This window comes from Rana temporaria, chromosome 9 (assembly GCF_905171775.1).
Source record: "Rana temporaria chromosome 9, aRanTem1.1, whole genome shotgun sequence".
Taxonomy (NCBI): domain Eukaryota; kingdom Metazoa; phylum Chordata; class Amphibia; order Anura; family Ranidae; genus Rana; species Rana temporaria.
The window spans coordinates 116,139,081-116,162,374 of NC_053497.1; the positions used below are offsets into that span (position 1 = coordinate 116,139,081).

The 23,294-nt window shown below is 45.8% G+C and overlaps 1 protein-coding gene across 2 annotated transcripts in view; it reads left to right on the top strand.

The window, feature by feature from the left end:
* ZBTB34 (zinc finger and BTB domain containing 34) overlaps nucleotides 1–23,294 on the top strand; it is a 101,836-nt gene that overhangs the window by 59,544 nt on the left and 18,998 nt on the right. Inside the window, exon 1 of one of the 2 annotated variants that reach the window (XM_040324217.1) lies at nucleotides 22,198–22,309. The exons of the other annotated variant lie outside the window; for it this stretch is intronic. The gene's annotated coding sequence lies outside the window, so the exon portion shown is untranslated. Of the gene's footprint in view, nucleotides 1–22,197; nucleotides 22,310–23,294 lie in introns of those variants that run through there. 2 annotated transcript variants of the gene reach the window in all.

The following is a 23,294-nucleotide window of genomic DNA, read 5'->3' on the forward strand; positions in this document are numbered from 1 at the left end:
GCGCCCAAAAGCTGCTCCAAAGTTGCTGCTTGCAGGACTCAGTGTGAAAGGGTCCATTGAGATGCATGGAGAGCGTTTTATGAGCGTTTTAATAGCGCTATTTTTAACACTAAAACGCTGTAAAAACGCTTCAGTGTGAAAGGGGTCTTAGTATGCCCAGAGTCTCTCTTATATTTTACCATTACCCTAGCCTACTTTTGCCATTTAAAGCTATACTGATATGACAAAGGTTAGGGACCTTTGTGGTATACAATCCTGACTTGGATTATAAAAAAATTCTCACTGAATTTGTGCAATGTCACACATTATAATTAAGAGTACCTCAAATAAAAAATGTAAGTGGATTTTTATTTTTATTTTTGATGTCACAATGTAGAGAATACGATTTCCTATCATCTGTGCCCAGTCTTGCCACACAGAGTTAATCCAGTGCTGAGCAATCCTTTTTATTGTTCAGTGAAATAAAACAGACTTCCAGATAAAGACCAAAGGCTTCGCTTGAGTGACAGGATATTTACATATCTTGTGCACTAGCTTGCAGACATGCACAGCTTCTTGTCTATGTATATTCTGATGGCTGTTTACACTGAACTGTGGATCACCCCATATTTTGAAAACATTTAATCAAAACACAAGAAAAACAGCTAATCCTGGGAGAGCTGGACGGGAGGGGAGGGGGATGTGAATTGTGCACTTTACAGAAGCTGTGCATGTCTGCTAGCTAGTGCACGAGAGATGTAAATAACCTGTCACTCAAGCAAGGACTTTGGTCTTTATCTGGAAGTCTGTTTTATTTCACTGAACAATAAAAAGAGGATTGCTCAGCGCTGGATTAACCTTGTGTGGCAAGACTGGGCACAGATGATAGGAAATCTTATTCTTTACATTGTGACATCAAAAAAATAATAATTTGGGTTTACATCCACTTTAAATTAAAATAAATCATTCATATACATATACATGTTCTTAAAATTCAACACAGATTACCCAAACATAATAAGCAAAACACTTATAAACACAATAAAATCCTGTGTTATCTAAATATTAAACACAGTCCTGTACAGTATGACCTATATACAATTTCCTCCGATTTTTCTTATATCTGTGAGTGATTTAATCTATAAGATATAAATTCCATTCCATTTCATAGGAAGCACAGGGTCATAATTATAATGTATTATTCAAAAGAACAACCTTCCCAAAGAAAATAATTTCTCAGGAAGTCATAACACAATCAAGCTTATGAATGTCCAGATTAATTAAAGTGGTATAAAACCCAAAAGCAAACATTTATTAAATTGCAGCTTACCATTTTGTTTTCTTAGTTTTTTTTTCACCTGGTGATCTGGCCAGTAAATCTGTTGTTTTCTAACAGAGCAAACTGTCCTGCAAAATGTAGCAGTTAGAGGGCTGAGACAAACCATTTATCACAGACAGGGGTGATTACAATGATTATTTTTGTATCTATTCATGTAAAGCCTATTCAAGTATCCCCCCCCAAAAAAACTGTTGCTGTAACTGCATGTTTGTAATGTGAGCTGGAGTTTGGCTTTAATTTGTTAGTGTATTTAAATCTGTTAGTCAATCTAACACTACTGCTGTCTGCTGTGTCCCTGTGTTATCTAGAGTGGGGACAGTATAATGCAGCAAGTGTGTTACTGGCCAGATCACCGGGTGAAAACAGAGGGAAGAAGCCTAAAAAAGAACACTAATGCAGGCACCACATTTAAGGATTGGTAAGGTGCAATATATAACATTTTTGGTTTGGGGTTTACTACCGCTTTAATATATCCAGATGAACAAATTATCCATTCAAATAATATAGCGTGTACAATTGCGACACAAGTCATATTTTAATTGAATGTTTTTCAAAACTACCTTTCCTTTTCAATCTGCAGCTGCTGTAATTTTCCATAAATGCAATGCAATATGGCCACATGTAGTTGTTCTGTACACAGAATGTGTACTGACCACTCCCCAGAAACATAATTTCCTGCATGCGTGATTGGCTCACCAATTTCCCCAGAAGTCTGCCTAAGATACATGTCAGATTTCAGGCATCCCCTGCAACAAAAATGTAATTTTTGGTGCGATGCTTCCAATAGGAACACGTCTAAAAGGATGCAGGCCCAGCAGCTTTCCTCATTAGTGCCCTGCGCCTGCCACAGCTGATTGATAATTATGAAACCACTCCTATTAGACCCACTAAGCCCAGAGGCACAAACAAACACACAGGGATTTCTTCATAATAGCAAAGGGTAGAAATCTGCAACAAAGGTTGTTCCAATCCTTGCAATGTACAAATATCATCCAGAGGGGAACGTATTTTTCTCAACAAAAGTTAAGCTACGCTTTAAATAAAAATATAAAATCCAGAATAACACAGCTGTTCCTTATAAGACATATATTTTAACTTGATAATAATGGTTCGGGTAAAGGATAACTAAACCCAAGAACAAAAATTAAATATATTGCAGTTGCCAGCACTTGAATGTGGTGACTGCATTTGTATTCTTATTTTCAGGCTAGAAACTTTTGAAGCAAGTACAGAAAATACTTGATGTCGCCAAAAATGCAGTGTCCTTGTCCATTTTTGTGAACTGTAGTGAAATGTTATCTTCCTTCTGTAAACTACTTGTCTTCCCATCCCCTACGTTATGGAAATGAATGAAGGTAGACATGCTTTAACCACTTAAAGGGTTTGTAAAGGATTTTTTTTTTTAATATCTTAATAGCTTCCTTTACCTTAATGCAGTGCTGTTTTCATGTCCTCATTGTTCGTTTTTCTCTTAAGTTGCTGTAATTCTTCTCTGATCTCCACACTTCCTGGTTGTCTGTTTCCTGATGACCACAGTACTGGGAGCGTTCTCTCTGTGGTCACTAATCAAGGAGGTGTGATTACTGTGTGTCTAAAACCCCTCAGCACCAATCAGTTTCGTGTTCCAAACCATCACTGCCCTGTATTGGCTCTGTACAGCAGAGAAGCAGGAAACATGCAAAAACAAAACTAGAAACTACAGGTATGATTGATTTTTATCTATTTTTAATCGTTTTTAAAAGGAATCAGTTAATTATTATGTCTCTATACCCTGTAAACAGTCATTTTAGCAAAAACATTTTTTTTTATTTACAACTCCTTTAACCACTTAAAACCCGGACCTTTAGGCAGCTAAATGACCCGGCCAGTTTTTGCGATTTGGCACTGCGTCGCTTTAACTGACAATTGCACGGTCGTGCGACGTGGCTCCCAAACAAAATTGGCGTCCTTTTTTCCCCACAAACAGAGCTTTCTTTTGGTGGTATTTGATCACCTCTGCGGTTTTTATTTTTTGCGCTATAAACAAAAATAGAGGGACAATTTTTTAAAAAATGCTATATTTTTTACTTTTTGCTATAATAAATATCCCCCTTATCCCCCTTTTTACTACTAATGGCGGCGATCAGCGCCATTAGTTTTTTTTGTGACGGCGACATTATGGCGGACACTTCGGACAATTTTGACACATTTTTGGGACCATTGTCATTTTCACAGCAAAAAATGCATTTAAAATGCATTGTTTACTGTGAAAATGACAATTGCAGTTTGGGAGTTAACCACAAGGGGGCGCTGAAGGGGTTGTGTATGACCTCATGTGGCTGTAGGTGTGACGTCATTGATTGTGGTTCCCTATATAAGGAACACACGATCGATGACGGCGCCACAGTGAAGAACGGGGAAGCTGTGTTTACACACAGCTCTCCCCGTTCTTCAGCTCCGGGGACCGATCGCGGGATTCCAGTGGCGATTGGTTCCGCGGGTCCTGCGGTCACGAAAGCGCCCCACGTCTGGGCACTTAAAGAGAACGTACGTGCTTGTGCCCAGCCGTGCCATTCTGCCGACGTATATGTGCAGGAGGAAGCGGTCCTTAAGTGGTTAAGGACCCGCTCACGACTATATACGTCCTGTTTTTAAGGATGGATATCTCGGTAACGGCAGCACCCGTCCCCCATAGCATAGCAGGGTGGAAGTGACGCCACTTTCCGCCCATGCTTCTTAAAGCAATATTTTCTTGTTGTAATCTTTTCAAATGACACATTTTTTTATTTATTTTTTGCATTTAAGTCTAAATATGAGATCTGAGGTCTTTTTGATCCCAGATCTCATATTTAAGAGGACCCGTCATGCTTTTTTCTATTACAAGGGATGTTTACATTCCTTGTAATAGGAATAAAAGTGATCCATTTTTTTTTTTTTTCAGTGTAAAAATTTATAAAATAAATAAAAATAAATAAGAAAACCAAAAAAAATGTTTTAAAGCACCCCGTCCCGACGAGCTTGCGCGCAGAAGCGAACGCATACGTGAGTAGTGCCTGCATATTAAAACGGCGTTCAAACCACACAAGTGAGGTATCACCGCAATCCTCTGTAGCTCAAAAGATGCAACCTATAGAATTTTTTAAACGTCGCCTATGGAGATTTTTAAGGGTAAAAGTTTGACGCCGTTCCACAAGCGGGCGCAATTTTGAAGCGTGACATGTTGGGTATCATTTTGCTTGGCGTAACATAATCGTTCACAATATATAAAAAAATTGGGTTAACTTTACTGTTGTCTTATTTTTTTTATTCAAAAAAGTGATTTTTTTCCCAAAAAAGTGCGCTTGTAAGACCGCTGCGCAAATACAGTGTGACAAAAAGTATTGTAATGACCGCCATTTTATTCTCTAGGGTGTTAGAAAAAATATATATATAATTTTTGGGGGTTTTAAGTAATTTTCTAGCAAAAAAAAATGTTTTAGTCTTGTAAACGCCAAATCTGAAAAACAGCCAAGGTCCTTAAGTGGTTAAGGTCCAGCTTTGGTGGAACTATGGCCAACCTCCAGAGACGGGAAGTGTGTTATTCACAAAATTACTTGGTGTGAAGTTTAGCTTGAAATATTGGTCTTTCCAAGGACTCCGTCCACTCAGCAAAGTCCATTTTAGGAATTTTTGCCCACTTTTATCTATCCACACCTCAAAAGTACACAGGTTTCTGCCCATCCAGGGGTTTTATAGCGCAGCAACAAGCACAAATGTATTTTAGCTATTTTAAAGCTCTGTCTATTCCTCTTTAGTTCTATCTATTCTCTGCCAAACTGGTTCTTTCAGTCACTTAATTGAATCGGTTGTCTGTTCGCTTTCAGACTGTCACTTGCTTGGCTTAGACCCCCCGTTCTGTTCAAAAACGGAGGACATTTGTCCCTCCACAGTCCTCAAGTCTCCCAGACATCAGTGTGGCTTGGCAACATGCGATCCCCATGTGTCAGGCTCTAACTGCCCTTGCAGCACATATGAGAAAAGACTGACTAGAGAAGCCTCTCTTTTGTGAGCACCACACACCTGATAATCAGTTACACATCTGTTCATGAACCCTTTCCTGCTGAAACCGGCACTATCTGATAATGACAACCAGGGTGTCTTCTGGATTCTTCAGGGCTGCCTTTTAACTGCTTGCGGACGGCTGCCTGTAAATTTACGTCGGCAGAATGGCGTAGATGTACGTTCCTTTGAATTTGCCACCATGCTTTATGGAACTCGATCCAGCAGCTGCTTGCCTGCCTTCTCGATAGGCCAATCCCCACCACTCCAAAATTTTTCCTACTGGGTTTATCACCACTGAAAATCCCTGTCCCCTATAAGATACTGAGCCGCGATATCCTCACAGCAGCACGCAGTCTGGTGGCTCTAAATTGGAAACGTCGTGCCCCTCCCTCCCCCGAGGCCCTACATGCCTGGATCAAAGATGTGGAATTGATGGAGAAAATGACAGCTAGACTACAGAACAGACAGGAGGCCCATGATAAGGTCTGGGAGCTATGGCACCTCCGGGAGGACCCACCCTTTCAAGGTAGATGAGCCAATCTGATGACTTCTTATTTTCTTTCCCCCCCTATCTCTTTCCTTTTCTTTCATTATGAGTAATATATAGTTGATGACAATGTCCATGCATTTACAATGTTCTAATAGCATAAGATATGTAATCACTGTCGCCTTTATGTAAGACACCGCATGATCGGAGTGATAGTGTAATCTGTGAAGGTTGATGCCTTCCCGTTTTTAAGTAACCATGTAATGCACTGCATCTGTCTGTCAAAAAATTATAAATAAAATTGTTATTTGGAAAAAAAATATCCTGAGTGGACCTACAGGCCTCTGCTGAACATTGACCACAAGGGTGCTTTAAACTACTGTCTTCTGATTTTTTGGGGTCTGTTTACCATTGTTTTCTTTGGGCCTGTTTGCGCTATGTTTTTTCTCATCCAGAGTGTACAGACTTGAAAGTACAGTTTCAGTTTTGTGAAAAGGCAACCTAAGAGGGTGCACTATACATACAGGAGTTTGGACCACTTCGCTGCCACTACAGTGGTGGCATTTCCAAATAGGAGTGTGAGATTTTAAATGTACTTACAAATTTGGTAAAAGTTTGCAGAAAACACATAGGTAACAATGGGTCCTAAAGTAACTTCCTGGAATGAATAACCAGCAGGAATTGCATCTCACTCACTGTATCCCCAATGTTTGCTGCACTGGCAGTGTCACAGCACCACTTTTATTTCTCTGTTTGTTGAGTACAAGTGTACTTAAATGGCCTTAGAAGGCTGTCCAAAGGTGAAGTCTTGCTGGCGCTGCAGTGTACTCTGTTCCCTTAGATTATACAGACTAGGATGTATATAGGGCATGCTGAAAAACAGCCCTGAAAAACATTAACGAGATCTTGCATAGCTAATGCATATGTTGCCAAATGCTTCTGTGCCTTCATAACAGGGGACGGGAATGGAGGAAACGGTGCACCAAATGATCAGTTCAAAAGTTCTTTGCAAGCTGCGCTATCACTACTAGTTAGATTTACTGTGGTCTCTGGTCTCAAGGTTAACTGGACTAAGTCCAAAATACTTCCCTTGCTTTCTCATACAGTACCTGGACAGGCAGGCCCCAATAACCCCCTGCAATGGATAACATGAATTAAGTACCTGGGACTCCAAATTACAAACTCAGCGACAGATTTCATTAGCCTGTTGCTTGCCATTATATCTAAGAAACATACCTGGAAAAATCTCCGCTTGTCCCTCATTGGGAAGATAAACCTGATTAAAATGAAGATCCTACCCTTATTATTATACACCCTCAGGAATTCTCCAGTGTAGATTCCAAAGTCAATTTTCAAGCCAATAGACAGAATGATTTCCTCTTTCTTGTGGCAAGGAGGCACCTCCCCGCCCTAAATTAGCCATCCTTCAACAGCCAGTGGGGAAAGGGGGCCTTGTGGTACCTAACTTCCACAAATACTTCCTAGCTGGCCAAGTGAAAGTGGCTCGCCATTGGTTGACTACTCCTCTGGATGATGCCTCAGTGTCTCTGGAGGCTGCCTGTGTGGGCTCATCTGAGGCGCTGTCTCATCTTGTTTACAGGTGTCTGAGGGCTCCCTATCCCCTGACATCCTCAACGCGCTCAGTGATAAGGGCATGGTCTATTGCCGTGTACACACCATCACTTTATGTGATGAAAAAAAATGACGTTTTTAAAAACGTCACTTTAATTGACTGTGTGTGGGGGAAAACGTTGTTTTATGTCTTGTAAAAAACGACCCAAAAAAATTGAAGCATGCTTCAATTTTATGTGTCGTTTTTCAAAAGTGCACTTTTTACTTCACAGAAATTGACCGTGTGTAGCAAAAAACATCGTTTTCTAAGACGTTTATTCATTCACGCATGCCCAGAAGCTATTTATGAAGCAAGTTTCAATGGTAAAACGTGGTGGAACGTAACCTCACTTTGCAAGATCATTGTGAGAAAACTATGGTGTGTAGGCAATTTCGTCTTTGAAAATTGAAGTTTCAAAAACGTAATTTTTTACTTCACAGAAAGTGTCGTTTTTTTTCATCACATAAAGTGATGGTGTGTACGGGGCGTATGAATCAGGGACTGAGGCCGCTTATTCAAAGCAGTTTTCCCCCTATCTCCCCCTATGGAGAAATCCTAATTTATTAAAAAATGTTTGTTTACCCAGACCCAGTAGTCTGGACTAAATACATTATTAAGATGTTACATCACTTTGTAGCGAACGGTACCCTAATGACATTTGATTCATTGAAACTGCGTTATGATCTACCCAAGTCACACCTTTTTAGATACATTCAATTGAGACATGCTTTTTGCTCGCAATTTGGCAATGAGCCTCTTGACCTTGAGCCAAGCGACCTAGAATTATTAACATGCAGCAATTCTTTATCTAAACTGGTCCCCGGTTTATATAAGGACCTCTTCCAGGAAACGACCAAATTGATGGAGCCCTACAGACGGGCTAGGGAAGCTGTAGCCCTGGGGTTGGACTGGGATGATATGTGGGAAACTGCATTTCAGCACCTGGTTTCTACCTGAGACAGACTAATCCATTCCTGCATTGGATTTATCTCATCCCAGCTAGACTTGCTAAAATGTTCGGTAACCAACAATCTTTATGCTGGAGGTGCTCGGCACCCCTAGCAAACTTCATGCATATATTTTGGGACTGTCCACAGGTCAAATCTTACTGGCAAGCTGTAGCACGATGTATCAGGTCAGTCACTTCTATCTCGATTCCCATGTCTATTGAGGTGTGGCTATTGCTTCTGGTGGAACCTTTTGCTACTACCAGGGCTATATGGACTCTTCTTACCCTATTGCTATTCTATGCTTAAAAGAGGATTATCCTTTAGTGGAAGAGCTCTTCGACTCCAACTTTGGAGTCCTGATAGGCATTGGTCAACAAGGCAGTACCCTTTTATAGAGCTACCTATTTGAGCAAGAGGGCAATTGACAAGGTTTGGAGGGGGGGGGGGGGGGTTGGATAGCTTCTATGGACACGGCATCTGATTAATTCCAGGAAAGTTATAGCTACTGATCCTTGGTATAGTATATAAAGAAGGGAGGTGAATATAATTGATGTATTGGGTGGCTATTAGTTAGCCAACAATTGATGTGCTGATCATTCTGATTAATTTCTCCTGATTATATTACTGGCCGGTAAGACTGCGCAGGGTGTCAGAGTTCTGTCACTGTGTTACCATGTGCCTACTTCCAGCTGGGGGGGGGGTTCAAGCAATGATTGCATCTGTCTAGGCAAAAGTTTTGTTTCTTTGGGGGAGTGGGGGTTATGATTTTGGTATTGTGTTTTTTTTTTTTGTTTTTTTTTTATACTTTCTTTTTCTTGTAAATGTACACAGTTTATTGTGTCCGGTGGTTGATTTCCACAATCTGTGGCCTGTTGTATGTATGTTTACAAAACAAAATAAAAAATAATTTACAGAAATAAAAGTCCATATAATCTTTATTCTTGATAATGACCCATATTTGATTGCTTGGGTTCTTGCATCATACAGCCATTGAGCTCTGCATGCTTTCTGATCAGTTATACATGCTTTCAAATATTTGTTTGGGAGATTTTGATACAGTCTATATCAGGAACCCCAGCAATCAAATTTTAGCCCTGTACACACGATCGCAATTTCCGACAACAAATGTTCGATGTGAGCTTTTGGTCGGATATTCTGACCTTGTGTATGCTCCATCGGACATTTGCTGTCGGAATTTCCGACAAAAAATGTTTGAGAGCTGGTTCTCAATTTTTCCGACAACAAAAGTTATTGTCGGAAATTCCGATCGCCTGTATGCAATTCTGACTTACAAAAATCCTACGCATGCTGGGAATCAATTTGACGCATGCTCGGAATCATTGAACTTTATTTTTCTCGGCTCGTCTTAGTGTTGTACGTGACCGCGTTTTTGACGTTCGGAATTTCCGACAACATTTGTGTGACTGTGTGTATGCAACACAAGTTTGAGCTAACATTCCGTCGGAAAAAAAATCCACAGTTTTGTTGTCGGAATGTCCAATCGTGTGTGCGCGGCAATAGAGGGGTACTTTTGGCTCCTGAAGTGCGTTAACTACTGTTGTGACATTATTCTCAAAAATAAAGGTTATATGGACTTTCTAGCACCTTTGTTTCTTCTGTTCACGTTATCTTCTCAAGTCAGGTGTCCCACTCCCATAGAACAATTACCCCCACTTTATGTTTTCTGAGCAAACGGGCTAGATCCACTGAACAAGGATCAGGATCAGTACGCATTTAAAGTCCAGCACCTCAATTTTGTTTTATTGGTACCGGACAAAGCAGCCAGGATTCATTTCCATTTAAGCATGGAACCAGCAAGGAATTAGGAGAAATATGCTGGCAAAGTAGCTTTAAGGCTCCATTTACACCTAGGCATATTTACGCTCGATACGCTGGAGGGGAGAAATACCATTGCCCTCTATGGAGATGGTTCACATCTCCACGTCGAAACGCCGAACACCTGAAGCTCAAAACAAGTCCCGGACCCTTTTTTTCAGGCGGCTTTGGCGTTCGGCATAGGAGATGTGGACCTGGGGGTTAATGGGGGTTAAAATCGCGGCGTTTTGGTCGGTCGCGGTACAGAACGCCAAAAAATTTTCGCTGCAATTTGCGGGACAAAACGCTGCGATTAGGTGTGAATGCAGCCTGACAGTTCACAAGCTTTATCCTACTGCAGGATAATCATGGCTGTGATGGTTTCCATTCCCATAGTGTACATACAGTTTATATGGGTCATTAGTCAAATATGTATTGTAGATGCAATCTAAAGAACTAAGTACTGTTAGAGTGACTGTGTGCAACCCTGCAGTAGTGTATACTTACGAACTGTCCCTGATTTCCAAAGACATACCCAGGATGTGTCTGGAAAATGTCCACCTTCTCAATGTGAACCATTTTGTATTGTAATTTTCCTGTTTTTCTGCATTTAATAATAAATCCTTACCAACTGTTAATCCTAATTAAAGCTGGGAAGCTGAAAAAGGCAATCTGAAGGCAAATCTGTCATGCTTCTCTGCTTGGCAATAGCATGCAAGCAGGAGTCAAAAAAATGGTAGCTTCCATCTGTAGAGTCTCACATAAGTTTTGACAGATTTACTTAAAAAAATAAAACCTTTTGTAGAAAGCAATAACATTCCATGATATTTTCGCAAAGTCCTAATATATGCTTCAATGATTTAGTAAATTTGACTTCGGATATGTGCTTACTACTGCTTAAAGCGGATCTCCCATGCCAAAACGTTTTTTTTTTAGGGGGTTAGTTAAACAGTTATTCTTAATGCTTACATTAACTCACATTTTGCGTGTTCGTGGTCCGTCTATATGTGCTGCTGTCTCTAATAATAACTTATATTACGTCTCTTTAGCTGTTGCCATCTTCACTGTGGGCATTATGAATCCCACTAGCAGAGACTTCCTGGATGCGGTGATGCTGTAATCCCAGCATCCACCGCTCGATCTGTCCTGTAATGGAGAGATTTCAAATGCCCGCCCTCCTTCCATTGTTTACATCGAACGTCACTTCCTGCTGGACGAAGTCGCGCGACGTTTCCTCTAACACGGGCCAAATATGATAACAAGGGAGCTATGACACAAGCTCCCAGAAGACACTGCGCGGGACAGGAAAGAACGGAAAACCCGTCGGAAACCCGATTTCTGCAGACCGGAAGCCTATCTCGGTTATAAGGTACAGTAAACGTTTTTTTAGATGCACATATCGGATTAAGCATTGTTCAGGAGCATTATTAAGATTGAGATTATGTTTTATTTAGGGTGGAGCTCCGCTTTAACAGTGTACTGACACACCATACTTCTCATTGCTGGAAGGTCTGTAACGTATGCAGATTTGTGTCCTACTTTGTACATCCTCTCCTTATGGAATTTTTCTCAAATAACTTTTTTTTTATTGAAAACAATTGCTTACAACATACAAAAGCATGCTTTTGTATGTTGTAAGCCAGGGGTCTCCAAACTTTTTACTTCGAGGGCCACATTCTATATTTTACACATATTCGCGGGTCGGAAACATAATTTATAAATAAATCCACAGTAGAAGAAGAATAGAATAGAATTTGACTTACTGCTGACAACAGGATTGGATGGTGCTCCTATATTCTTTGCTGGCACCTAAACGCTGGAGCATCATGCAGCTGGGCTAAACTTCCAGCGTGCATGAGGCTTTACATCCGTGTCACCATCATCTGTGTCCCCATCAGTCTTCCCATTCATCTGTGTCACCATTCATCTGTGTCCCCATCAGTCTTCCCATTCATCTGTGTCCCCATCAGTCTTCCCATTCATCTGTGTCCCCATCAGTCTCCCCATCCATCTGTGTCCCCATCAGTCTCCCCGTCCATCTGTGTCCCCATCAGTTTCCCTGTCCATCTGTGTCCCCATCAGTCTCCCCATTCATCTGTGTCACCATCAGTCTCCCCATTCATCTGTGTCACCATCAGTCTCCCCATCCATCTGTGTCACCATCAGGCCCCATACTCACGAGCAAACATGTCTGCTGAAACTGGCCCGCAGGCCAGTTTCAGCAGACATGTTTGGTCGTGTGTGGGCGCGAGCGGGCCGAATTCCAGCAAACATTTGCCCGCCGGGCCTTTTCCCAGCAGACAAATATTCCTGGACTTGTTTTAAAACAGTCCGCTGGAATTCAGCCCGCTCGGACATGTACGGTCGTCAGTACAGACCTACCGTACATGTCCAGGCGCCCGCCGTCCCTCGCATGCGTCGAATGACTTCGACGCATGCGTGGAAGCATTTTAAAGGCGGGCCGCCCACGTCGCCGCGTCATTGTCGCGGCGACACCGCGTCATCGACGCGGCGACACCGCGGACACGCCCCGCGTATTGTTTACGCGCGGACTTCTGTACGATGGTGTGTACAACCATCGTACAGAAGCCCTCTGGCAGACATGTATGGTGGAAACGGTCCGACGGACCGCTTTCACCATACATGTTTGTCCGTGTGTACCCGGCCTTAGTCTCCCCATCCATCTGTGTCACCATCAGTCTCCCCATTCATCTGTGTCACCATCAGTCTCCCCATTCATCTGTGTCACCATCAGTCTCCCCATCCATCTGTGTCACCATCAGTCTCCCCATCCATCTGTGTCACCATCAGTCTCCCCATCCATCTGTGTCACCATCAGTCTCCCCATCCATCTGTGTCACCATCAGTCTCCCCATCCATCTGTGTCACCATCAGTCTCCCCATCCATCTGTATCACCATCATCTGTGTCCCCATCAGTCTTCCCATTCATCTGTGTCCCCATCATCTGTGTCCCCATCAGTCTTCCCATTCATCTGTGTCTCCATCAGTCTCCCCATCCATCTGTGTCACCATCATCTGTGTCCCCATCAGTCTCCCCATCCATCTGTGTCCCCATTCATCTGTGTCCCCATCAGTTTCCCCATCCACCTGTGTCCCCATTCATCTGTGTCCCCATCAGTCTTCCCATTCATCTGTGTCCCCATCAGTCTCCCCATTCATCTGTGTCCCCATTCATCTGTGTCCCCATCCACCTGTGTCCCCATTCATCTGTGTCCCCATCCACCTGTGTCCCCATCAGTCTTTCCATTCATCTGTGTCCCCATTCATCTGTGTCCCCATCAGTTTCCCCATCCACCTGTGTCCCCATTCATCTGTGTCCCCATCAGTCTTCCCATTCATCTGTGTCCCCATCAGTCTCCCCATTCATCTGTGTCCCCCATCAGTCTTCCCATTCATCTGTGTCCCCATCCACCTGTGTCCCCATTCATCTGTGTCCCCATCAGTCTTTCCATTCATCTGTGTCCCCATTCATCTGTGTCCCCATCAGTCTTCCCATTCATCTGTGTCCCCATCAGTCTCCGCATTCATCTGTGTCCCCCATCAGTCTTCCCATTCATCTGTGTCCCCATCATCTGTGTCCCCATCAGTCTCCGCATTCATCTGTGTCCCCCATCAGTCTTTCCATTCATCTGTGTCCCCATCATCTGTGTCCCCATCAGTCTTCCCATTCATCTGTGTCCCCATCAGTCTCCGCATTCATCTGTGTCCCCATCAGTCTTCCCATTCATCTGTGTCCCCATCATCTGTGTCCCCATCAGTCTCCGCATTCATCTGTGTCCCCCATCAGTCTTCCCATCCACCTGTGTCCCCATCCACCTGTGTCCCCATCAGTCTTCCCATTCATCTGTGTCCCCATCAGTCTTCCCATTCATCTGTGTCCCCATCAGTCTTACCATTCATCTGTGTCCCCATCAGTCTTACCATTCATCTGTGTCCCCATTCATCTGTGTCCCCATCAGTCTTCCCATTCATCTGTGTCCCCATTCATCTGTGTCCCCATCAGTTTCCCCATCCACCTGTGTCCCCATCCACCTGTGTCCCCATCCACCTGTGTCCCCATCCACCTGTGTCCCCATTCATCTGTGTCCCCATTCATCTGTGTCCCCATTCATCTGTGTCCCCATTCATCTGTGTCCCCATTCATCTGTGTCCCCATTCATCTGTGTCCCCATTCATCTGTGTCCCCATTCATCTGTGTCCCCATTCATCTGTGTCCCCATTCATCTGTGTCCCCATTCATCTGTGTCCCCATTCATCTGTGTCCCCATTCACCTGTGTCCCCATTCATCTGTGTCCCCATCAGTCTTTCCATTCATCTGTGTCCCCATTCATCTGTGTCCCCATCAGTCTTTCCATTCATCTGTGTCCCCATTCATCTGTGTCCCCATCAGTCTTCCCATTCATCTGTGTCCCCATCATCTGTGTCCCCATCAGTCTCCGCATTCATCTGTGTCCCCATCAGTCTCCCCATTCATTTGTGTCCCCATCACTCATCAGGCTATCCCCACAAATTGGTGTCCCCATCAGAGCCCCCCCATCATTTTTCCGAGTCTCCCTGCACATTTGTGTCCCCATCACAGCCCACCCCCGCCTGCATATTTGTGTCACCATTAGAGCCATCAGCCCCCCTCCTCACGTTTGTGTCCCCATAAGAGCCACCAGCACCCCCACATTTGTGTCCCCATCAAACCCCACAGATATTTGTGTCCCCATCAGAGTCATTACCCCCCCCCCACATTTATGTCCCCATCAGAATCATCAGCCCCCCCCCATATTTATGTCCCATCAGTCATCAGCCCCCCCCCCCACATTTATGTCCCCATCAGTCATCAGCCCCCCCCCCACATGTATGTCCCCATCAGAGTCATCAGCCCCCCCCCCACATTTGTGTCCCCATCAGAGTCATCAGCCCCCCAAAATTTGTGTCCCAATTAGTCTACAACCCCCCCTCCACGTGTCCCCAGCAGGGTCATCAGCCCCCCAAAATTTGTGTCCCAATCAGTCTACAACCCCCCCTCCACGTGTCCCCAGCAGGGTCATCAGTCCCCCAAAATTTGTGTCCCCATCAGTCTGAAAAACCCCCTCCACGTGTGTCCCTAGCAGAGTCATCAGCCCCCAGATGTTTGTGCCCCATCAGCGCCATTCAACCCACCCCCACACAAGTGTATAAGCCCCCCTCCTTGCATGTGTCCAGCGCGTCTCCACTCTCCATCACTGGCTGTGCAGACCTGCTGCATCTCCCGACTTCCGCCCCGCTGGTATTACACACTCGTTACTGGTTAACAGCGAGGCGGGAGGCGGCAACAGGTCTGCCCTAAACACCTCATTGGCTGCTGGGATGCCGTGGTCCCAGCCAGCAGCCAACACACACAGTGAGACGCCGGGAGGGATTGCGGGACCTGCGCTGCATATTGCCTGGGGCGAATATGCAGCGCAGGTTCTACAACTAACAGGGGAACTAAGGATTCACGCTGCGGGCCGGAAGAAATGGCCTGGCGGGCCGGATGTGGCCCGCGGGCCGTAGGTTGGAGACCCCTGTTGTAAGCAATTGTTTTCAATAAAAAAAAAGTTATTTGAGAAAAATTCCATGATATTACTAGATCCTGACCTAGCTAGCTCTGATAGCACCTGTGAGCTACGTATAAACAACATAAATACTGTGAACACCATGTCATTTATCCCAATATACAATGATATTCAAGCCAAAATAATAGTTGCAACTTTGTAAAAACAAATAGTGTTTAGTGTCCATATTAATACAGTGTTTCCATTTACAAGATGAATAGTTGATAATCGGTGCTTGTCCACTACTTGTGCCGCCCTTTCACCTGTGCACACACTGCTTTCACTGGCTCTTAGTACCAATCTTTTCAAAGAAAGGCCAATCAGCTCATGGGTGATAACCACTGCTTAACCGGCACGTCTCTTTCTTGATCAGGAGACCCTTAAAGGGGTTTTATGGGTTCATTTTTTTTTTTAAATAACAAACATGTTATACTGTACTTACCTCCACTGTGCAGCTCGTTTTGCACAGAGTGGCCTGATCCACGTCTTCTGGGGTCCCTCGGCGGCTGTCAAGCATTGCAGTCTGGACCTCACCAGGAGTTAAGCCCCTTTCAGAGGGGCCATCCTCGCTTACTCTGAAGAAAACACTGGAAACCCACCTTTTTTTCACATCACTTTGGCATCTACACCAGCACTTCCATTTTGGATTTTTCCTGCTGTTATGCTTATTAGTTTTCTGTTGCATGGACATTTAATTCAGTTTATTTTAGTCACCATTGTGTGTTGTGCTATGCACGTTTTACACCTTATTGTTTATTAGTACATGTGTTACTACTGTATCTCACTATATGACATTAGCCCTGTCACTCTGTATTACTCTACATTTTGTCAGCTAGCCTTAGCTGCTTTGTAGCACGTTTATTTTGATTATATCTATTTTGTTATGGTATACCAGTATCATTCCTTATTATTGCTATTATGATTAGTAGCCAGATTCTATTTTTCATATATAAGGTTTTTGCCACACTTCCTCTGCACGTTTATCCTATTCCCTATTTACAGCGCAGCACTACCCCTTTATTCTTCATTTGTTCCTGGTTTGATACACCATTCAGTGCAGCAGCTGTACTCCTTCTCTTTCCCCCTGCCCCCACTCTCTTGGTAAGCGCAGTAATCCTCACCCCATCAAAGGCATAAACTAGCCGTTACTGACCCCACAGGGCCACCAACACGTCTGACCAGGGATCTCTGAACCTGGCCACGAACCTAGACAACCTTCGATTGAGTCGAGAAGCCAAGAGATCCACGTCCGGTGTGCCCCACCTCCGGCAAAGGAGTTGAAACACCTTCGGATGTAACGACCATTCCCCCTGATCCAGCATCTGGCGACTTAGGTAGTCTGCCTGTCAGTTTTCTACGCCCGGAATGTAAACGGCTGACAGAGCCGGCACGCTCCTTTCCGCCCACCGCAGAATGTGAGCTACGTCCTATGCCGCAGCCGAGCTCCTTGTTCCCCCCTGATGTTTGACATAAGCCACCGCCGTGGCGTTGTCCGACTGGATCCTGATCGGACGACCCTGTAGCCTCTGCAACCACGAGGAGAGGCATAGACTGATCGCTCAAAGTTTTAGTACATTGATCGGCAGGCGGGATTCGTCCAGGGACCCTGGGCCGACTGGTCCCCCCATACTCCCCCCAACCTGTGAGGCTGGCGTCCGTCGAGATCACAGTCCAATTGAAAGGAAGGAATGACCTCCCAGACAGAAGATCCGGGGATCTCAGCACCAACTCAGGGAAGCCCTGACCAGGTGACTTACCTGAATCTGACGATCCAGAGACAACGGAACTTTATTCCATTTGGACAGGATCTCCTTCTGCAAAACTTGAGTGTGGAATTGGGTATGCGGTACTGCCTCGAAGGAGGCCACAATGAGGCCCAGAACTTGCATGCAAAAACGAAGAGACGACCATTTGCAGGATGCTAACAATTTCACCGCCAACTGGAGTGTCTGCAACTTCTCCAAAGGAAGGAAGACCTTTGCCTCCGAGGAGACCAGAATTAATCCTAGGTACTCCAGACGCTGAGTTGGTACCAAGACCGACTTTTGAATGTTCAGTACCCAACCAAATTCCCGAAGGGTCTGACTGGCTCCTCTAATTCTGAGCCAGAAGCAGCTCTCAGAAGAAAATCGTCTAGGTAGCCCACGATAGCAATGCTTCGCCGTCTCAGCAGAGCCAGAATCGGGGCGAGCACCTTGGTGAAAACTCTTGGTGCTGACGCTAGGCCAAAGGGAAGAGCCACAAATTGATAGTGGTCTTCACCGATCGCAAAGTGCAGAAACCTCTGATGGCTGGTGCAGATGGGGACATGCAAGTATGCGTCCTTGATGTCCAGGGACGCCAGAAAATCCCCTGAATGCAGCGCAGCAACCACCGAACGAATGGATTCCATCCTGAACTTTCGCACCCTCACAAAGGCATAGAGGGCCTTGAGTTCCAAGATTGGACGGACTACAAACAGATTTGAATAGAATCCCTGAAACCTTTCCTCCAGGGGCACAGGTAAAATTACTCCGCACCTGAGCAAGTCTTGTACTGCTCCCATCAAAGCAGACCGATGAGCCGGAAGGAGAGGAAGATTTGAGGAAAATAATCTGATTGGCGGAAAAGAAAGAAACTCTATCTTGTACCACAAAGTGACCACCTCGCAGACCCACTGGTCGGAAAGCGGGAAGGTCCACCGAGCTGCAAACTCGCAAAGCCGTCCCCCCCACCCTTGAGTCGGGCAGGGGCAAAACGTCATGCGGTAGTAGGCTTGTTCGGCTTACGCACCCAGGGACGCTTCTGTCCCCCAGCTGGAGCCTTGTCAGTCTGGGAAGATCTGCCGGCTGACCCTGACTGACGAAAATACCTCTTCTGTGCAGAATAGGAGGGCCCGGCTTACGGTACGGCTCCTTCCCCTTAGAAGACTGTGGGAGAAGTGTGCTCTTACCTCCAGTGACATCCTTAATAATGTCGTCCAGCGAGGTACCACAAAGCCTCCAACCCTTGAAGGGCAAATCTGCCAGAGCTTTTTTGGATGCTTGGTCAGCGGACCAGCATTTCAGCCAAATCAGGTGGCACAGTACCACCGCAGATACAGAGGCTCTGGAGATCAAGGGGGCCGCATCCAGAGTGGCATCACAGACAAACACAAGGCCGTGTACCAATTGGTCAGCCAGCCTTGCGCACCCTGGAGGAAGCTGATGCTCCTCTACTGTCTGTTGCAAAATCTTTGTCCATTCAGTGAATGTCTGAGACACCAAAGTCACAGCCAATATAGGTCGCAACGCTAACCCCAGCATGGTGAACATGGAGCGGGTTAACCCTTCGGACCTTTTATCAGTAGGGTCCTTAAAGGCAGGTGTCCCCTCTACCAGGAGAGTGGTTACCTTATTTGGCCAAGGGACGGGGACAGGGGGGGGGGGGGGGGGGTTGGGTGGGAGTGGGATCGGAGGAGAGGCACTTTTTTTTTAAAAAGGCTCTCCTCAAAAGGATAACGGACCGCCATGCGCTGAGGGACCACAAAGGACTTCTGCGGCCATTCCCATTCCTTATCTATGGCCTTATTAAAGGAAGTAACATAAGGAAAAACGTTGACAGAGCGGTTAGATTTCTGTGACCCAGACCCCTCTGTGGAAGTCCTAGCTGCATCTTCCAGCTTGAGAGAGTCCCTCACAGCATCAATAAGTGCACACACAAGTGCCCTGTCTTGCTCTGACCCGGACGAGTGGTCCTCCTCACCAGGGAGGTCCTGGTCCGCATCCTCTGACATACCAGAACCGGTGTCCTGAGCCGCAGCCAGGCCCGAATCTGAGTCAGAGCATTACCCAGAAGATGGCGGGGGCGCTTTTTATCCCCCTTATGCCCGCACTCCCCTTCTACTCTGGCAACGATTCCAGGATTGCCAACAGTGTATCCATGGGAACAGTAGGTGCAGGGGCACCGTTTGCTGCCTCTGGCAATTTAGGGAGAGAAAGCCAGATACTGACTCTATTATCACCAACTGACAGCCCTCAGGGACTAAGTGAAAAACACTTAAGAAGTTCACCCCCCTTGCTGCACCGACCAGGGGGGGGGGTACCCAGGGGCACTAGGCAGGAGGGGAAAGAGTGACAGACAACAGGGAAAGGGAGGACAGGAGAACCCCAGCTGTTCCATCTTGCCGAGGCAGGAGGAACCGTACTTGCCTGGACTTGCTGGCGCGTCCCTGACAGACCCACAACCGATGGTACGGAGTAGCTGTTGGCCCAGTCCACTGTAAGTAAAATAACAGCAGCCCAGTCAAATGTGGACCCTGGAGCATGTGCTCACCGGCCACCCCTGGAGCATGTCATGGCCGACCCAGCGCGTAGCTAACGACTACTCACGCTCGATGGCCAGACTGGGGAGAATCACAAAAATAAAATACAATTAAAAATGTTCTCAGGACTCTGGGCCCAAAGGCAGCCATGTCCTTCTCCTCTGCTAGGCAGAAAAAAATTGAGCTGCATGCTGCAGGGGGAGGGGGTTATGACCGGAGGGACCGCCCCCCTGGGCGGGGATGTTCAACTCTGTTAAAGTTACATGTTTTAAGATAACTAACATGTTCTACCTAGTCCTCTGCTATAAACAGGAATATAACCCAAATGTCAAGATTTAAAGAGCTGTGTCCGTCCATGGACGAAAAGAGAAATGACCCCATTTGGGAAATAAAACACCCCAATGTATAATCTATGAGGCATAATTAGTCTTTTGAACATGTCATTTTTTTCTACAAGTTTTTGGAAAATGTGTAAAGAAAATGAAAATGCTTTTTCTTAAATGCACACCCTCCCAGAGTTATCGAGTTGTCATTCGGCTATGGCGTGGTCATAAAAGGGTATTGGTGCAATACTAGTTCTAAGTAATGTTCTAGCAAACAATTGTTGATTTTAGGCTGGGTTCAAACCATTTCAACTCTGCATTTAATTCGCAATAGCAGGAGATTTTGACAGGCTCTCTATAGAGCCTGGTTCACATATCTCTGTAGGGCTCCGTTGCGTTTTGCACAAAAATGCTGTGCGCCTTTTGGGCTGTTTTATCCCATCTGAATTCAGCCCAAAATTCAAAATGAAAACCAGTGGCGGTTCGTCCATAGAGGGCGCTGGAGCGCCGCCCCCCTCTGGCTCTCACCGCCACTGAGTCAAATAACAGATTCATGCATTGCACGAATCTGTTATTTTCGTCGCTGCCGCTGTTATTCAGATGGTCGGCGCTCGATGTCCGGCCATCTGAATAACTCCAGCTGGTTGGCTGTACGGAAATGTCTATCAAAGCCAACAGCTCTGATAGGCTTTCCCAATACAGCCCTCGGGTCCCGGAAGCTTATTCTCGGAGCGCACAGACTGTACGCCCCTTGAATAAGATGACAGGCGTCTCAGCCAATCAGGTTGGCCGGTTCTGGCTACCGGTAACCTGATTGGCTGAGACGCCTGTGAGTCATCGAGGGCGGGAGAAGACATCGTGGGACGTGGATGCCTAAAACCAGTAAAGGTAAGTGTCGGGGCGGGGGGGAGAAGAAAGCAATTTACAGGGCACAGTGGGGACAATTGGCACAGCGGCGACCGTTAAAGGGCACAGTGGCTGCGTTTAATGGCATGGCACAGTGGTGACAATGGATGGCACAGTGGCTGCGTTTAATGGCATGGCACAGTGGTGACAATGGATGGCACAGTGACTGTGTTTAATGGCATGGCACAGTGACTGTATTTGATGGCATGGCACAGTGACTGCGTTTAATGGCATGGCACAGTGGTGCGAATTGATGGCACAGTGACAGCATTTGATGGCATGGCACAGTGACTGCGTTTAATGGCATGGCACAGTGACTGCGTTTAATGGCATGGCACAGTGGCTGCATTTGATGGCATGGCACAGTGGTGCAAATTGATGGCACAGTGGCTGCATTTGATGGCACGGCACAGTGGGGCAAATTGATGGCACAGTGGCTGCGTTTGATGGCATGTAACAGTGGCTGTGTTTGGGCACAGTGAGACTGCATTTTTTTTTTCCTTTGCGCCCCCCCAAAAAAAAATTTGAGCACCAGCCGCCACTGCTGAAAACGGACCTGAAACAGTGCACCAGCCCCCTGCGGTGACCCACATGCAATTGAACATGTGTATGAATAATCGATGACAAACTTGCTCTGGTTAAATCAGGGATAATTCCTAGGGTAACCCTCAGAATCGGGGACTGTCCTTGGAAATCACAAACATTTAACAGCTGTGAGCAGAACACGAAGCTGCTTATAATTAAGTATACACATTACTACACACTATTCTGTATACAGAACGGTTTTCAATAAAGTTGATGGAAATAAAGTAGTAAAGACGCGCCCCCTGGTCGGAGCGGAAGATGCGTGACGCGATGGGTGGGGTTGGCAGGAGGGACGCCGACCCGGAAGTGTGTGCGGGGCGAGGCCTGAGAGTGTTTCCGGCAGCTGAGGAGAGCGGAGCGCGCTGGGCCCGGCTGAGGTGTTCGGAGCGATGTGAGGAAAAGCGGGGCGGCTCATTCCCGGCAGGTGAGGGTCCGAGCACCGGAATGTGTGTATGTGAGGATATGGGGGAGGAGGGCTACTCTACTCAATTCACATTCCTCAAAAAACGCTCATACACGTCAGCGGCGACCCAACGAGCAGCGCCCCCCAATGGTGGAGACCCTGCTAGAGTGTCCTTAGCTGAACGGGCTTCCCCAGTTCCGGACTTAGCAACGAACCTCCTCCCCACCGCATACCAGAGGGCATTCCTGGGGGTCTTGGAGCCCCGGCCCTCCTCCCCCAGCACAGGGTCATACCAGGAGCCCCTATTACCTGCCTCTCCCATCCTCCATACCCTGCTAATAACTACCCCCCATCACTGTATATAATATCCCACACATAACCAGTCACAGTATATACACTAATCCTTACTGAGACCCTATTCCTACATACCCCCTCTCTACCAATCACAGGGCCTTCTGTTATTCCTACATACCCCCTCTCTACCAATCACAGAGCCTCCTAATCCTACATGCCATGCACATAACAAATTCCCCAATATAACAAGACCCCCCCAATCCCCTATTATTACTGAGCACCATCACTGAACCTCCTGTTCCTCCATGCTCTGTACATAATCTCCCCCCCCCCCCCCTTCTTACAATCATTGAGCTCCATACCTTGATGTACTCCCCCCCCCCCCAAATCACTGAGCTTCTTCCCAAACCTCCATTCCCTGCACATGAGACTACCCCAGCTCCTGTATATAATAACACCCTGTCATTGCTGAGCTCCTATGTCTCATGTTCCTCCATTCCCTGCACATGTAACCCCATTCACACAGTTCCTGTATATAATAGCCTGTCATTAGTGAGCCCCTATGCTCCTTATTCCTCCATTCCCTGCACATGAGACCCCCCCCCCCTCCCAGTTCCTGTATATAATAACAGCCTGTCATTACTGAGCTCCTATTCCTCCAGTTTCCATATATTAATAACACCATAAAAGAAAAAAGGAGGGCGCACCGACC